The following is a 19,468-nucleotide window of genomic DNA, read 5'->3' on the forward strand; positions in this document are numbered from 1 at the left end:
GCACAGAGACAGCTGGGAGGTAGATTGGAAATCAGAGGGGGGTGGATTCATCAGTCTTGTTGAAGCAGAGAAAACCCTCTTCACAACCTCAAAGGCCGACCACCACGGACAGAGTGAGGACCTCAGAGCGAAGAAGGCAGGCTTCTGGACCGTTTTCCTCTCCAGCACCAACAGCAGTCTCCTTGAGGAGGAATTTGGAGCTGAGCTATCCAGTGCTGAAGCATTAAACACTACGGTGCAGAAACAGCTCCAATACCCTTGGGAGTCAGCTCCAACTCCTTGGATCTGATGTGAAGGCTCTGGCTCCAAGAGTCCTCCAAGACTAAAGAAGTCACAGCCAGGGCACTCAGAGTCACCTTCAGCTCTGACAGTAAAGTTATCCTCAGATCCAAGCCTAACAGACCCATAAGACCTGGATCCAGGGACTCTGAAGCAACCAAGGGAATCAGAGAAGGTGGGGTGGTAGATTGGTCGATGGACAGGATAACGGACCCGAACTGGTAGGCATTGATAAAACACCCATCTGGATCAGCAATTAGAGAAACTTCCGCATCATCTAATCCACATCCTCTTCAGTCAAACTCCTAGACGAACAAGATAATGCCAGAGAAGGGGATTTTAAATGGCACCTCTCTAGGAAAAGGGAAGGCAGCCTAGAAGGCACAAGATTGATTGATGGGGAAAAATCAGACAGTTTTTTAGTCAGCTCCAAGGAAGTAGAATGCAATGGCCTCTTTCTTTTTGGATATGAATGGGGATGTTTGAGGCCTCCTCAAATCAGATTTGAACCTTTTCCTGGAATGCTTGGATGACAGAGCCGAGGAAGTTGAAGAAGCAGGAGATTTCAACTAATAGTCTTTTGCTTGGGGAATTGAGTCCCTGTGACAGCTACTATGAAGGAAGAAGGAAATAAGAAGTTATGTACCTACCATAACGTTCCATGTTAGTTGTCTTCTCTCGCCTTCTTTCTTGCTTGATGGGTTCGGAGCCGATCCTCGGCTCCGACTCGGCACTTGCTTTAGCTCGAGAACTCCTTTTACCAGCTCGAGGCAGCCCCATATCCCATGATGCAAGGCGGTAAGTACCCAGATCTCGTTTGTTGACAAAGGGCAATAACACCAAGCATAAAATACTTCCCAAAGGAAGAAGAAACTTACAGATGGAAAAAGGACCAGGTCTGAATGGTCTTTAGCATAATAGTTTCTTATACAAGGTCTGTCCAGGCCAGGGGAAGGAGGGAGGTCGAAGAAAGAAGGCGAGAAGACAACTAACATGGAACGTTATGGTAGGTACATAACTTCTTAATGTTAAGTTGTCAATCTCGCCTTCATTCTTGCTTGATGGGACCGCGTCCCTAGCACCTCTATCCTGGGTGGCTCAATGGAACAAACTCTTGAGGACTGTAGAGCCAAAACTGGCTCTGTCCCTGGAGGCCAAGTCCAATTTGTAATGGGAAACAAAAGTGTGAGGAGTGGCCCAAGTGCTGCACAAATAGTGTCCAAAGGAAGTCTAGCCTGAAAAGCTGTAGAAGTGGCTAAACTCCTAGTTGAGTGTGCTTTTAGGTTTTGAGCACAGCTGTTTACCCCTGAGCGTATGAATTTCAGTGATGACCGAAGAAAGCCATCTGGACAAAGTCACTTTAGAAACAGGAAGGCCTTTTTTATTATCCGCATAGGAAACAAAAAGTTGATCAGATTTTCTAAATTTTTTTGTTCTGTCCAAATAATATCTAAGTTGACGGTGGACGTCAAGATAATGTAGCTTTTGTTCAGCTCTATCTGAATAGTTTGGAAAAAATACAGGGAGATCAATGGATTGATTCAGATTGTTCTTTGAAGCGACCTTAGGTAAAAAGGACGGATTAGTTCTCAAAGATACTCTGTCTTTGTGAAAAATCAAATAGGGGGGTCGAACCGAAGAGCATGAAGTTCAGACACCCTCCTGGCAGATGTAATAGCCACTAGGAATAAAGTTTTCCAAGAAAGATATTTCAGGGAACAAGAAACAGCTGGCTCGAAAGGGGGAAGAATCAAGGATGTCAGCACTAAATTTAGATCCCACTGAGGAGGAGGATTCCTGATTGGAGGCTTTAGTAGGAAAATTCCTTTCAAGAAGGCCCTGCAGAGCCTATGGGACATAATATTATGATCTGCTATCCCGACATGAAAATTGGAAATAGCAGCCAATTGAACTCTGACTGTGGAAGAAGAGGAGCCTGCATGAAAAATCTCTGCTAAGAAGTCCAGAACTGCCTGAACAGGGGCAGTAAAAGGATCAATATTTTGGGCCTTGGCCCAATAAGAGAAACGTTTCCATTTGCTCGTGTAAATCCTCCTGGTAGAGGATTTCAGTGAAGCTACTATGATGTCTCTAACTGGGTTAGAGATCAAAGGAAGCCTGGCTAAGGAAGGAAGTGGAGCAACCATGCTGTGAGGTTGAGAGAAGGGATTGACCGGTGCAGCTGACCGGATTGGTGAATCAGTAGATCTGGCACTGGGTCCAGATGCCACGGCTGCACCAAAAGATGATGATGGAGGAACGGGAACCAAACTTGTCGAGGCCAGTAAGGGGCAATGAGAATCAATTTGGCTCTCAAAACGGTAGCTTTCTGGATTACCTGAGGGATCAGAGGAAATGGAGGGAAGGCATAAAGAAGTCCCTGGGGCCAATCCTGGGTCAGAGCGTCTCTGGGGGGATGGCCTGATAGAGGGAAGAGGCTGAAGAAGTCTGGACATTTGCTGTTTTGAGGAGTAGCAAAAAGATCGCAACATGGACGACCCCATTCCAGAAAAATCTCTTCTGCTATGGATTGCTTGAGAGACCACTCGTGAGGCATGAGGATAGCTCTGCTCAATCTGTCCGCTATAATGTTGGTTTTCCCAGGGATATGCGTTGCTACCAGAAACCGATGAGAGGAGATCGCCCATTGCCAAAGTCTGAGCGCTTCTCGACACAAGGGGTAGGACTTGGTTCCGCCCTGTTTGTTGATATACCAAACTACAGACATGTTGTCTGTGTGGACTGCAATTGTCCCTACGGGAAGAAAGTCGTTGAGGGCTTGCAACGTTAAAAGCACTGCTCTCATCTCCAGGACATTTATGTGCAGATGGTACTCGAACGGTTGCCACGTCCCATGAACCATCCTGCCCTGATAATGACCCCCCCACCCGATCAGGGAGGCATCCGTGGTGACAGTGGCTATCGGGGACGGAGGTACAAAGCACCTGCCTTGGTGAAGCTGAGACGATGTGATCCACCAAGCAAGATGATCTTTGCATGTTTGTGTCACCAGAATCTGGTGACACATTGGGAGTTGCTGGTATGACCACTGTGTGAACAGCATCCACTGAAGGAGACGCATGTAGAATCGAGCCAGGGGAAGAAGAGTAATGGCCGCAGCCATGAGACCTAATACTTTTAGAACCATTCTGGCCTGTACTTTCTTGCTGGCCAGAATGATCCTGACATGAGTCTGAATGTCTGAAACTCTTTGTTCTGTAAGGGTAGCTGACATCCGAACAGTGTTTAAGTTTGCGCCTATGAAGGTAATAGACTGGCAGGGCGATAAGGATGACTTTTCGAAGTTGATTGAGATGCCCAAATGAGAACAAAGGTCTATTGTGTAATCCCTGGCTTGTATAAGCTGATGCCTGGTGGTGGCTGACAGGAGCCAGTCGTCGAGATACGGAAACACCTGGAATCCTTGGCGTCTCAGGTGAGCCGTGACCACTGCCATGCATTTGGTGAACACTCTGGGGGCTGTAGTGAGACCAAAGGGCAGGGCTCTGAACTGGAAGTGACTGGACCCCAGCCGGAAGCGGAGAAATCTCCTGGAGCGTCTGTGAATTTTGATGTGATAGTACGCATCCTGAAGATCTATTGAGCACATCCAGTTGTCCTTCTGTAAGAAGGGCAGAATTGACTGAAGAGTGACCATTCGAATCTTGTCTTCCTGACAGACTTGTTGAGTCTGCTGAGATCCAATATTGGTCTCCAGTCTCCCGTCTTTTGGGGACCAAAAGAACCTTGAGTAGATTCCGGCTCTGAATGGTCTATTGTAACTGGCTGAATGGCTCTTTTTGCAGTAGTTTTGCGATTTCTAACTCTGCAATGTCCCTTAGACCGGTGGTACATCTGGAAGGGAACTTGAGGGAAGGGACTTTCCTCGAAAGGAATTATGTAACCCTTGGATATGATCGACTGTACCCATCTGTCTTGAGTGAGGGAATGCCAGGCTTCTGGGTACAGTGATAATCTTCCCGACTGCCTCCAAGGAGGGACAGCCGGGCAACACCTCAGGGATGCTGAAAGGGCTTATCAGAGAGAGGCTCTCTGTTTCCCTGGTTCTTCGGACCCCCTCTGCCTCTAGAGCGGCGTCTGTTGTTGTTACCCCCTCTGCCTCTAGAGGTAAACTGACCACGTGAATCCGGCGTGACTCCTTGGGATTTACGGAACCACATCTTCCCACCCTTCTGTCCTTTTGGATAAGGCCTAGAAGGGGTGGAAAAATGGACTCCAACAGCAGAAAGAGTCTTGCCGTCCTGCTCACACCTGGTCAAGGTTTCCTTCACCTGAGGGCCAAACAAAGCTGACCCATCAAAGGGAGAATTTGTGAAGGACGCCTTAAAGGGATCATAAAATCACATAGCCGCATCCAGGCTTGGCGTCTAAGAGCCACACCTGTGCCTGCGGCTCTACTCGCTCCATCCGCAGCATAAGATATTAGCCGCATGGAGGAGTTAGCAATGGAATTGAGGGTTCCTAGCTGCGAAGCAATCTTTTCTTGAGCCCCTGCAGCTGTAGGATCCTGAACTACTTCTCCCAGCTCCTTGAGGATATCTCTTTGGAGTCTGGTGAAGTGACATAGGTAATTCAGCGAGCGCATAGCAAAGGTCGCTGAGGAAAACATCCGCTTACCGTACCTATCCATGGTCCTAGAGTCCTTATTAGGAGGATGGACGGGCACGGAAGGATCTGCAAGTTCCTTTTGGTGGCCGCAGCCACCACCATGGCATCAGCGGGACACCCTTGGTAAGGAATTGTTTGTCACTAGGGGCAGTGATAAATTTAGAAGGCCTCCTAGGGACTGGCTCTACAGAGTCAGGAGCTGCCCACGCCTTTCGTGCAATAACCTGCATAAGGGGGTCGAAAGGCGGAGACACCCAGGAGGTGGAGGGCCGAGATCCAAACGCCTCTAGGTATACTGACTCATCCTCAGAGGGATTGTTGGTGGGCCAGTTTCCCTCTGTTTCAGAAGTTCTAGGATGTCTGAAAGGAGACATCCTCAGAGGGGATCTAGGGATCCCTCTGACTCATCAAAGTCAGTATCCGACGTGACAGACTCTGGGGAGTCTACATGCTTCCTCTTACAAGTCCTCTTCCTAGGAGGATCTCCCGAAACATCAGGAGAATCCTCGGAAGAGGGGAAATTCCCAATGGGGAAACCTGAGGCGGAGGATCTCTGGGTCCTGTAGCAAGAGAAGTGGCAGAGATGTCAACAGGTACAATAGAGGGAGGAGCTACGGGAAGAGACTGCTGACTGATACCAGTGGCCAGTACACTCTTCATCACCTCGAATGCTCCCCTCCCAGGCAGGTCCGAGAGAACCCGCTCCAAGAGCTAGGAACTCCAGGGACCACCGAAAGGGAAGCATCCGAGGCAGATGTCGGAGCCGAGCTCACCAAGGCCGAGGCTCCAAGGGGAAGAGCGGGTTCGGACAAGGGTCCGATGCCACTCACCCTCGGAGGAGACCATGGAAGCCCGACCACCGAATCCCTCTAAGGAAGAGGAGATAAGAGTAGAGGCTGAAGGAACAGAAGGGGGTATCCGTCCTCCAGCCGTAGCAGTAACCATGCCCGAAGACTCCAACTCCAAGCTCTGAGGTAGAGTTGAAGGAGGAACTGTAACGGGGTGTGGACCAACAGTCGTCTGCTGAGACGGACTGTGAAGCATTTGGGCCAGTACCTGTGACTTGAGCAATCTGCTGACCACTCTCTCTAGGTCATGGTCTGACAACCTGGATGACCTTGAAGATCGGCTCCGATGGCTCCGTTCCGATAGAAGAGGTGAAGCCGGAGCCGAAAGTATCGGCTCCAAGGAAGGAGACCTTGACCTCTTCCTGGAATGAGTCATCGGAGCCGATGCTATAGATCCTGTCGGCGCAGACTTCTCGGAGCCGACAGAACACCTCGATGTATCGGCTCCAGCCGGAGCCGATACAGCCACCAAAGTAACGGTGTCGGAGCCGATCGGAGCCGACACCGATGCCTGTGCCACATGGGTGTCGGAGCCGATCGGAGCCGACATCGAAGTGGACAATACAGTTTCGGCACCGATAGCCATCGGTGCCGAAGGCTTAGTCAGGCCAGAATCGGCTCCAGCGGGAGCCGATCTCGACTCAGTACGAGTCGGAGCCGAGGCCGCAGGCTTAGAAACAGAAGCCTGGGCCTTGGAAACTCTTGCTGGTTTCGGTGGAGCCGACTTAGCCGGAGAGCCCTCCGGCTTAAGAAGGCCTCTAAGAACCAGTTTGTTATGTCTCTCCTGCAGGACTCTCTGGCTGAAGGAGTGACAAATAGCACAGGAGTCCTGCAGGTGAAGAGGGCCCAGACAATACAGGCAAGAAGTGTGACCGTCTGTCAGAGACATTTTCTGACAGCACGAGTCACACTTCTTAAAACCTGAAACCCTCTCCTTTGACATGGTGCCGAACACACAATACACACACACACCAGTCAAAAATAAATTAAATTACACAAAATACCAAGAGGTATTCTATAAAAAACACCAACACACACACCCTAACAGGGGGGGGATGGGATAGGGGATAACTAAGAAAAATTAAAAAAGACAGGGAATTTCTGTCAGCAAGGGATAGAAATTAAATTTAAACTATCAAAAAATTAGTTTTTGACTAAAAAGGGGCTTGAAAATCACAAAGTGAAACAACTTACCAGGAGCTGGTAAAAAGAAGACCTCCCAAGCGAAGCGGCAAACGAGATCTGGACACTTACCGCCTTGCATCATGGGATATGGGGCTGCCTCGAGCTGGTAAAAGGAGTTCTCGAGCTAAAGCAAGTGCCGAGTCGGAGCCGAGGATCGGCTCCGAACCCATCAAGCAAGAATGAAGGCGAGATTGACAACTTAACATCATACCTTTTAATATTATTATTTTTTCTATCCACCAATGCCATGGATTAAGGTTATAGCAGATGGTGCAATCTTCCTGAAGGTGTTGCAGGCCTAAGCAATAGACACAGAGACTGTGGGTGTCCAAAACAGGTAACTTGTGACCACACTTAGAACACTTTTTAAAACCCAAAGGTCTCTTCTCATTCTAATGGCAAAAGATAAACAGAAGAAGAAGAATATATATATATATATATATATATATATATATATATATATATATATATATATATATTTTGCAGGAAATAGAAAAGAAGGAAAGGGGAACAGAGATTATCAAAAATGGTACTGCAAAGTGCAGTACTGTGTTGAGGAAAAGGGAGAAAAATATACCAACAATGGTAATAGTGGAAATTCTAATAGTGTAAGGGATAACAGAAAAAGACTAACTAGAAGTAAAAATTTAACTTATCTGAAATAATGAATAATTAAACTCAAGAACTATTGGAAACCAAATCTTTCATGAAAAGCGGTAAACGAGATCTGAGGTATGTTAGGGGATGGTGCATTATGGGCTAGGGAGAAGCTCAAGAGTTTTTTGGTTACCAAGAGCTTTAGTAACAGTTGAGTTGGATCCTCGGATTGGATCTAAACCCAAAAGTTGAGGATAGAATGAAAATTGTCATCAGATCTATTTTTTTTTGTAGAATAGAATATTTAATTCAAAAGAATAAAAATGGTTAAGTGCAACCAATGTGGAGAGAGATGGGGCATACAATGAAGGGATGTAAATATTTTTGTGTGACTGTGCACAAAAAAAAGTGCAACAGAACAAGAGGAAAACACAAGTTATCAAAAAAGTGAATGATACAGAACAAATAAAGGTGGATGTAAATGAATAGATTAGACTAATTTTGTTCAAGAAAGTGGTATACTTATAATCTTACAGGAAGCTGAAACTGAAACATGTAACATGTCTGGGCAACTGTTAAGTGAGCCACTGGATCAAGAAGAAGGGGAAGTGGAGAAATTGGAGAGGAAGAATACTACAGGACAAAGGGTAAAAGCAATGAAACAAAAGTTTTAAGGTATTCCTCCAAAAGTTAAAAAGGGAAAGAAATAATGTTAGTGTTTTGATTAATGTCAATAGCTTTGGAACTAGGTCCAGATGTTTATCAATACTGGAATGGTGTGCAGGTTTATGTGCTGACATCTGTTTGTAGGACACAAGTCTCATAACTCTTGAAGACAATGCAACCTGAAAAATTATGGGGACACAAAACCGTATGGAGAAAAAAGGATGATCAACCATGACATTTTTGTTTAATGATAAACATTACACATTGACACTGTTTACACTGGAAGAATAACTATTGTAGATAAATGGGAAAACAACGTACTCAGACTAATAGGGCTATATGCATGTACTGATGTTAAGGAAAAGGAAGAGTTATTTGAAAAAATAATATGTTATGGTTAACACAAGCATTATTATAATGGGAGATCTTAACTGTGATTTGAAGAATACAAAAAAGTGAATTATATTGTTAAAAAATTGCAGGAAGTAATGGAGTGGGGTGGCTTAAGACTGTGGAATATGAGACAGTTTACATATAGAAGAGGATTACTGAAAGCAGAGACATGCTCTTTTTTGATGTTTGAGCATCTTGCTGAAAAAAGGCAGAGGTGTTACGGCCACAAGATTTTTGGATTATTTGTGCATTTGGATTGAATTGAGAGAAAATGATGATACTATAAAAGGATGAGTAGTTATAATAAAAATATCAGGAAAGGTGTTTCAGGACAGTTTTGGAAGGAACATTATACAATGAGAGCTTTTTGTAACTCCTGGACATAGTGGTGGCTTACATTTGAAGAAAAATACAGAAATATATATCTGTGGGTAGAAATGCAGAAAAGAATGAAGAAAAATGGATATAAAAAGATGAGAAAGTATGTTGAAAAGTTTAGAAGAAAATAATTTGTGACTTTTTTCTGTAGATAAAGGGACATTTATGAGAAGAATAAAAAGAATGTAGAGGCTTATTGTATAAACAAAAAATATTTTGTTAAGGGATTAGGGAAAGAAGCATGAGGCATCTACATACCTGGTAAAATGGTAAACTATGACAAATATGTGATAGGAGAATTGAAAGATGAGAAATGGAAAATAAAGTACAATCAAAATGATATGATGGTTATCATGGAAGTTTAAGCCAAAAAGGTTTACAGAGAAAAGGCACTTCTGAAGGTAGCAACATAATGGGGAGTTAAGAATTGTTCTGTAAATGCAATAGAAAGTTTGCAAAGTAAGATTACTTTGTATGAATTAGATAACGTGCTTAAGCTATTAAAAGAGGGCTCATCACTGGGGAAGGATGATGTAGGTTATGATGTATAGAAAATATTTAATTGAGCAACGCAGAAAGATTTTTTTGTTGAAATACTGAATGAATGGTTTGAGAATGGGGTGCAAGAAAGTAGTATAGGTGAATGAATTATAAAGTTTATTTGAAAAAGGAGAAAAAACTATATAAAAACATGGGGTGGTGAATAATAAAGACTATAAAATATTAATGAAAATGTTACACATGAGGTTTCAGAAGGTTATGCATGAAGTAATGCCACTTAATATGCATGGACTGAAAGATAAAAGAAGTCATGAATTAACTGTGGTAAAGAAGGTAGCAGATGATATACTGTATGGAGGGAGTGGTGCCAAGATAACAGTGAGACACAAGCAAGGAATTTGATTGTGGATCATAAATGTTTAAAGGAAATTTTGATACAATCCAGACTTAAAGGAAAATAATGAACTTATTAAAAGCAGTATATTGTAATAACAGGATTAAAGTAATGGTTAATGGATGGTTTACTGAGACTGTGTGTGTGTGTGTGTGTGTGTGTGTGTGTGTGTGTGTGTGTGTGTGTGTGTGTGTGTGTGTGTGTGTGTGAAGACAGGGCTGCCCTATGAGCAGCATATTGTTTTCTTTAGTGATGAATGCTGTTGATTGTGTTATGAGCAGTATATTGGGTGAGGGAGCATACAGGTTATGGAATGGTGTTGAGATTACTAATTTTTTTTTTTATCATACACTGATGATGTTAAAGCTATTGCAAGAAATGAGAGTTGGATGAAAAATGGGGATATCATTGAATGATGCTTTAAAGAAAGTGGGATAACAACTGAATAAAGAGGGAAAAAAAGTTATGCACTCACCATAACATTCCATCTGTGTTGTCCATTTTCATTCTTCCTCAACATTTGAGTTCAGATCCAATCCTTGCATCCGACTTGAGACACTTCTTCCAGACAGTAGAACACTTGAACTCTCAAGCTCCTCCCTTTACCCATAATGACTTACCACCTAACATACCTCAGCTCTAGTTTGCTGCCTATATATATATATATATATATATATATATATATATATATATATATATATATAAACAATAAACATACATATATAACAGTGGATATTAAGTATGGAACAGAAACTGGAGCTTAAACAAGGAACAGAGGTTCTTCCACAAAACTCTTGCATTTATTCAGGAGTTTCATAAGGAGAGGGTAGGTGGGTGGGAAGTTGAGGAAGAATGAAAATGGACAACACGGATAGAACATTCTGATGAGTACACAACTTTTTTTATCTGATGTCATTTTCATTGTTTCAACAGTTGGGACAGAGTTCCCAGCTACCTTAATCTTAACCGAACTCTAAGGAAGGATATTCCGAAGAACAGCTGAGACAAAGGCTGCTATTCCCCTAGAGACTAGATCCAACCTGTAATGATCAATAAAGGTATGAGGATTAGACCAAGATGCAGCTGCACAAATATCATCCAAGGAAGTTCTAGACAAAACTTCTGAGGAAGTCACCACAGACCTCATGGAATGGGCTTCTGGAGGCTTTGATAAAGGCAAACCCATTGACAACAATAAGTCAACCACTTGGTCAAATTTATTTTAGATACTGGTTTGCCTAGTCTTGATTCAGAAATGAAATAAACAATTGTTCAGATTTTCTCAAATCTTTGGTTCTATGAAGGAAGAAATGTAAGTGTCTATGGACATCAACATATATTGTTCTGTGTTAGAAAAGTTAGGAAAGAAGACTGGGAATATTGATGACCTGATTTATATTACATTCGGATACCACCTCTGCTAAAAAAAGAAGGATTTGTCCATTAAGAAACCCTATCCTTATAAAAATGAAATATGAAGCTTTAGAGGACAGTGCTAAAAGCTCAGACACTCTTCTAGCAGGAGTGATAGCAACTAGGACAAAAATGTCAGATCACACTTAGCTGATGGTTTGGGGGGGGTGAGTCAAGGTTTGAAGAACAATATTTAGGTCTCAAGGAAAGGTAGGATCTTTTAGAGAAGGTTTAAGTAAGTTCCTCTGAGAAAGGCTTTACAAAGCTTGGAGGAAGCTAAAGTAGAATTATTCTCCCCCATATGTAAGTTGGAAATGGCTGCTAATTGTACTCTGATAGTTGAGGAGCTGGCACCTTCATTGAAAATTGTAGCTAAAAAGTCAAGAACCATTGATATTGGTGTCAAAAAAGAGCCTAAATTCTTCTGGTGGGCCCCAGAAAACAAACCTTTTCTATTTACTTTTATAAATGGCCTAGTGGAAGCTTTATGAGAAGACAACAATATATGACAGATGGGAGAAGACAGCCTAGGTTTTCTAGCAATCAATGGAACTGGAGAAACCATGCTATCAACTTTAGGCCTGAAATGTCCAGATGGGTCAAGGCTGTCAATTGAGACAGGAGATCTGGAACTGGATCCGGATGCCAAAGACTTAGAAGAGGAGGCCAAAGGAAGGGAAACCAGATCTGATGAAGCCAGTAAGGGCAATGAGAATAATTATAGTCTTCAATCAAGGCGCTTTCTGGAGAAATTTTTGAATGAGAGGTAATGGCAGATGAGCATAAAAAGAGAACAGGGGGCCAAGCATGAAGTAGAGCATCCCTCAGGGACTCCCCCACTAGGGGGATTGGGGCAAAGAACATGTTGCACTTGTTGTTGAGGGGAGAAGCAAATAGGTCAGAAAATCATTTCCGCCACATTGATATTGTGAGACAAGATGACTAGAGAGGCATTAAAATGGACCTGCTTAAGTTGTCTGCAATCATGTTGGGTTTCCCCAGGATATGCATTGCTATTAGAGATTGGAAGAGATTGCCCACTGCCATAATCTCTTAACTTCTCAACAATGAGGGTAAGATCTGGTTCCCCCTTATTTGTTGATGTTCCAGACTACCAACGTAGTGTCCATCTGAATCGCAATAGTCCCAGTAAAGTGTCTTGAAATGTCTGCAATGCTATGAGGATAGCTCTCATTTCCAGAACACTGATATGCAAGTAGAACCCTTTGGGGGACCATGTGCCGTGGACTGTCCTTCCCAAGAACAGCAGGTGTCTGTGTTCACTGTGGCCTTGTGTTTAGGAAGAACAAAGGGATAACCTTCTTGTATTTGACTGGAGTGAATCCACCAGAAAAGGTAATTCTTGCAATGGGGGGAGCTTATCTTGACTGGGCTGGACAATCGATGCTGGGAGACTAGACCAATGAGTTACAAGTGTCCATTAGAGGATTCTCATATGCAACCTTGCCAGCAGTACAAGAGTGATTGCCACCAACATGGATATCAAAGTTTGGAGTATCAAACGCACTGGTATTGAAGAATTTTGAATAATCTTTTTGACCTGTAATTGAATGGTCTGAATCCAAGATAAAGCTATTTGACTGGCTGCATTGAAATGAGAACAAATTAATTACAAATTTTGAGTTTGACTGAGTTGAGATTTGGTGTAACTGACAGATATCCCCAGATAGGGGCACAGCTGAAGTAAGTAACCCCTTGCTTTAATTAGTTGATGTCTAGTTGGAATGGTCAGGAGCAAGTCACCTAGGCATGGAAACACTTGGAATCGCAGCAGTCTCAGGTGAGCTGCTACTACTGCCATGCATTAGTGAACACCCAGGGGGCTGTGGTGAGACAAAAGGGTAGTGCTCTGAATTTGTAATGACTGGTTCCCAGCTGGAAGCGCAGACACCTTCTGGATCACCTGTCCATTTTGATATGACAATATGCATCCTGAAGATCTATTGAGCACTTCCAGTTGTCCTTCTGCAGAAACGGCAGAGTGGACTGAACTGTGACCATCTGGAACTTTGTATACTGAACCTATTTATTTAGTTTGCTGAGATCCAAAATTGGTCTCCAGTCCCTTGTCTTTTTTGGCACTAAAAAGAATCTTGAATAAGTTCTAGACTCTCTCTGGTCTGGGGGGACCTCTTGGATGAGTCTCTTTTCTAGCAGCTTGCTTTTTTTGTGCTGCTGCTTCCCTCTGAATGGGTGGAACATCATGGATTCTCTTTGAAACAGACAGGGGGGGATGGGAAAATGGTATGATATAACCTCTGGATATAATTCTCCGTTCTCATGAATCTGTTGTGATTTCTAACCAGGCTCTCTGGTGCAGGGATAGACAACATCCAACTGCTCTGGAGATGAACAGTCAGGCCTTCTTTCTGGAGTGCTTATTAGGATCTGTCTAAAAAGGAATCTCTAGAACCTTGATTATGCAGTCCACCTCTGCCATGAGGATGGCGTCTTCCATTTGAATCCCCCCCTTCTACACCTGGGGTAACTCTCTTCATGTGGATCTTCAAAGGGAACATGGGATTTCTTGAACAAACTTTTTTCCTACCACCTTGGTTTCCAAAAAAAGGACCTTTTGAGGAGTTGAAAAATGTATGCCCACAGCAAACAGGGTTTTCCCTTCCTGTTCACACCTAGAGGGTGTCTCTCTCACTTTGCAGCCAAACAATGAGTTTCTGTTAAAGGATGCATTGATGACAGGAGATTTGAAGGGTTCTGTAAAATCATCCAGGCATGTCTTCTAATGAAAATGCCTGAACCTGCTGCCCATGAGGTACCTTCAGCAGCATGAAAGATACATCTCATGGATGAATTAGAAATAGACTGAGGGGCAGCCAACTGCAAGGAAATGGTACTCCCTTCCTCAAAGGATATGGTCCCAGAGAGATATCTGGATGGCTCCTTGATCAAATCTTGCTGAAGTCTTGTGAAATGTGCCAAATAATTCAGTGAACTAAAAGCCAAGGTTGCTGACTCCCTGTGAGGAAGGCGGATAGAGGAAATTTGCTCTGCCAGTTCCTTTCTAGTGGCCACTGCTATGAACATGGCATCAATGGGTACTCATTTACTTCAGTGTGTTCTATCTTTAGGTGGCACTAGGATCCTTTCTGGTCCCTTGGGAATAGGTTCAGCTGTTTCTGGTTCTTCCACCCCCATTGAGAGACTAAATCTATGTGCTCATCAGCAGGTGCAGTTACCCAGGAGGTAAACGGGCCAGACCCGAAGACTTCTAGAAACACAGATTCCTCTTGGGAATGGTCATTGGGGGACCAACCACCCTTTTGCTTGAGGGTTTATAAGATGTCTTCACAGGAGACAGCATCAGGTGGTGATCATCAAAATCAGTGTCTTCAGTGACTGATTCTTGTGGAAAGTCTAAGTGCCTCTTTGTTCATGTTCTCCTCCAAGGGACCTCCTCAGTTAGATCCTCTGGGGAGGTATCGGAAGAGATAATGATAACCTGTTGGGTTGCCTAGATAGTGGTCTGGGTTGGTTGTCCCTGTGGAATGGATAAACGAGGCACTGGATGCAAAATCAAATGAGACTGGGAAGTTGGATCCAATGTGGACAGAGTTGTCTGAACTCTAGGTACAGAGAATACTCTCTCCACTACCTTGAAAGCAGAATGTCTTGCAGAAGCCAAAGCTAAGTGATCCAACAAGGTAGGCTTGCAGATTGACAGCTTCTGCTGATCTGCAGGCAAACCACCAGAGGAGGGAGTCAGAGCCGAGCTATTTAACACTGATGCTCTGAGGTGAAGAGATGGCTCTAACAACTATGGAGTCAAATCCAACACCCCACAGCCAATGCCAACATTTCTGCTCTGAGAGTCATCTGTCTCAGAGGTACTCAGAGCTGGACAGCTCAGAGAAACCGCTGAAGGTCGAATATACCAATATCTTCAGATCCGGGGATGACTCCAAAACTTTTGGATCTGACGAATTCAAAACCGAAGTATGGACTGAAAAAGAAAATAAAATTGGAGATGTGGCTCAGCCAAAAGGACTTCCATTTGAATTTGCATCCTGAGAAACTTCCTCATCATCCTATCCACATCATCTTTGGATAGGCTCCTGGAAGACCAAAAAGAGGAAGAAGTAAGAAGGCTTAGAGTGACATCTTGCAGATTGTTCAAGAAAGGGTGATAGGAGCCTGGAAGTGATTGGCTCTGTAATAAAAGGTGGAGAATGGATCCAGGGAATCTTTTGGAATGTAATTTTGGATCCGACACTATTGGATCCAATTTTCAAGCAAGTTTGGTCAGGGTCTCCAACGATGGAACTGAAGAAGAAACAGAAAATAAGAGGATCTCTTATGAGACTCTATGGTCACAGATTCGCCCTTCTTTTCTTATCTTTTGGGAGTTTGAGCCCCAGTAGCTGTAGAAGAATGTTTAGAGGGAAGTAATCCCCTAAGAATGAGCTTGTTCTTTCTATCAATCAGAGCATCGGAGTTGAATCCCTCACAAATACTGCACTCGACTTCTAGGTGCTTAGGGCCTAGATAATATACACATTTGGTGTGGGCATCTGAATTAAGGATTTCATGTCCACAAATCAAACCTCTTATCAGACATGTTGAAAAAGGAATTAAAGGTAGAACAAAAAAAAAGGATTTTTTTTGTTAAGAAAAGGAAAAGAGAGAGAATTACCAACAATGGTAATCTAAGGAGTACTACAAAGTACTAAAAGCTGAAAGGGATATGACTACCAACAATGGTATTAAGAATACTAAAAGTAGAAGAAAAAAATATATATAAATAGGGTTAAAGGGAGGAGAAGGTAGTACTACAGATAATATAGAGAAATTTGAAAAAAATCTGTAAAAGTTAAACTTACTGACAAACAAGACATATGTACCTAAAGCTCGAGAGTTTTCAGTCTACACCTAAAAACCATGGCAGCAAATGAGATCTGAGGTATGTAAGGTGGCTGGGGCATAATGGGTAAAGGGAGACGCATGAGAATTCAAATGTTCTGTGATCTACTTACTTTAATTACTAATACTTCCATCTTTCCCCATTTTTAACTTATTTAAAGTTTTAGCCGCGAGCAATCTAAAGTAGACTAGGAACTTTTTCTTGCCCATCCTTTTCTTCCTCATTCTATCTGCTACTTTTCACTGTAATTGCAATACGTTATCTATTACCTTTCTCTTCCCTATTTTCCTCCCCCATACCTACTCTTCCCAACTACAGTACCCAGTAGTCAGCAGCTCTCAGATTGTTTTTTGCTGACACTTATCAGTTACCTGTTCTACCTGCTCTGTTCGCCCTGCGGACTCATTCTGCTCCCCTACCCCCAATTCCCACCCACCCCCAGTACACTTACCTTTACTCTAACCTTTTATCTCCTCCCCTTCCCTTAAGCCAATCAAATTTTCTACCCCTCCCTCTCCCAGCATTTATCAATTAAGTAATCCCTCCCCATCTCTATCCCTTTCTAGCCTGCAATCTCAACCTTACTCCTCTCCTTTTCACTAAATACTCCACTATTCTCCAGTTTCCTGCTCCACATTTCATTTAATAATGATTCCTCCACTACCACAAACTTCTTTCCTCTCCTCTATAAGCATTCCCCATCTAATAACTATTTTCAATGCAACCTCCTATTTCCATTACAAACTACCCCCATCCTTTTCTACCCCCACCTCCTCCACTCTCCCGATCCCCAACCCATCACTTCACACTTTCACAAGATATCCTCCTCTCTACTTCAACCTAACCCTCTTTACTATTTTAAATGAAAATTCCTAACCATTTCATTAAAGCCTCTTATAAATGAAATAAAATCATCAGTCCCACTACTTACAAACTGCAAACCAAAGGTCCTGCTCCATTCTTCCTCTAATTGGCTGGCCCTAGCTGGAGATATTCACCCCAACCCTGGTCCCAAGACTAGCCCCAGTCTCACTCCCCCTATCTCTACAAATAACACCAACCACAAATACCTCAAGCTCATTACCATTAATGCCCAGAGTATAAAAAACAAAATAGCGCTCTTCCATGCTTAGCTAAACCATTCACTACCAGATATAGTAGTAGTCTCAGAGACATGGCTGAAACCCCACATTACTGACTCTGAGATTGTACCCCTGGCTATCAAATACTCAGATGCGACCGACAAAATAAAAAAGGAGGAGGGGGAGTAGCCTTAATCTAGGATAGCCTACTGAACCTCTGTCCTTACCAAAACCCCACTCCTCAGTTCAACAATGCTAGTTCAACAACTCATAGGAATTCTCAAAATGAATAACTATAAGAGTATCTGTGTGATGGCCATCTATATTCACCCTGGAGATAATACTACCACTCTAGAAAACATACTCCTATGGACCTCAACTAACATTAAGCTTGAGGCATACATATTAGTTGATGTGAATATCGACTGGAATAGAATCAATAGTAATAATCCCTCCCTATCTATCAATCTATTTAATTTTACACAACTAAAAAAATGGCATTACCAGACCCAACAGAAACAACCCCCCAGGCTCCACTCTGGACTGGATCTTAGTCTCCCATCCTAATAAGATCTCTCACTCCGGTATACTTCCTGACACAATGAGTGACCATCTCCCAGCCTTCATTCACCGAGCTACACACTACTCCCTTCACCAACACCAATACACTCACACTCATAACCTTACAAACGTTAATCTTCTATATTCTCTGAAACCCTTAAACTAACAAATTGGGACATTCTAAAAGCTCTTCCACTAGATAAGGTCTTAGACTTCTTCAATACTACCTTCCTAAACATCCAAGCCCCACCTAGAATAAAACAAATAAAACCCCACTCCGCCCCTTGGCTAACAAAGGACACCAAATCACTTATGCTACAAAGAGACAAGACCTGGAAACTTCACAACAAAAATAAAGACCCTGCTACCCTCCTTAAATATAAGCAACTCCGCAATCTCACCAAAAAGCATGTTACAAATGATAAAAAATCTTATTACACCAAACTACAGGCTTCCCACTCGAAAAATCCTAAACAATTCTGGAACTCCATCAACTCTTTGCACCATGGTACCAAATCTAATTCCTGTCCTGACAACAATAAAACTGACACCGAAATTGTCACCCTTTTCAACTCCTTTACCAACTCTATAGCTGAACTTACTAAGACTTTCCCCAACCACATCTCCTCCTCTCCTCCCAATCCCACGTCCCCTTCCTCTCCTCATCCCTCCACTCCTAATCCTCCCCCCACTTTTCATCTAAAACCCATCTCTACCTCCATCAAAAAGCTTCTTTCCAAACTTAAGCCATGCTCTAATTCCCCAGACAATATCCCCTCACTCTTTCTCAAGCTAGCTGCAGATGGTATCGCCACCCCCAACAGCATTCTCATCAATAGATCTATCCAGGAATCTTATGTCCCCAAATTATGCCATGCTGCGTTCATTTTGCCCTTCCACAAAGGAGGCAAAAACAATAGCATCTCTAACTTCCGACCAATAGCCATTTTTTCCCAAATTTCAAAAATCCTTGAAAAATACATCCATCTGCAACTCATGCCCTACCTCATCAATAATCAACTCCTCACCACTACACAACACGTATTCCGTCCTGGCCATAGTACAATAACTGCTCTTCTCTCTTTTTTAGACATAGTTAACCATGCCCGGAACTCGGGAGAAATTGTCTCCACTGTCCTTCTCCATCTATCCAAGGCATCTGTCACTGTCTCCCACACCCATCTTCTGAATCACCTCTCTAACCTTAACCTCTCCCAAAAATCCCTTACATGGTTCAATAGTTATCTCTCTGACAAATCTCAGGCTGTGAAATGGCAAACTGGTACCTCAATCATCCTATCTACCCCCAACAGGGGTTCCCCAGGGGTCTATACTCGGACCAATGCTCTTCAATATATTCATCAATGGTTTTCAACCTGCGATTCCTAACACTCAAATAGTGCAATATGCAGATGACTCCACCTTAGACTGCTCTGCTCTTAGCCTTCCCGAGCTCCAGGCTAAAACCCAAACAGCCTTTACAACTACAGAGAACTGGATGCTTCAAAACCATCTCTCCCTTAATGCCAACAAATCCAAAATACTTCTTTTCTCCCCCTCAAAAGCCTTCGCTCTCAACAAACAATCCTTCAATATCATCACCAATACCAACTTCACTATTGAAGTTGTTTCTTTTGCCAAA

The sequence above is a fragment of the Protopterus annectens genome, chromosome 1.part1, assembly GCF_019279795.1.
Source record: "Protopterus annectens isolate FY-2018-M chromosome 1.part1, PAN1.0, whole genome shotgun sequence".
Taxonomy (NCBI): Eukaryota; Metazoa; Chordata; order Ceratodontiformes; family Protopteridae; genus Protopterus; species Protopterus annectens.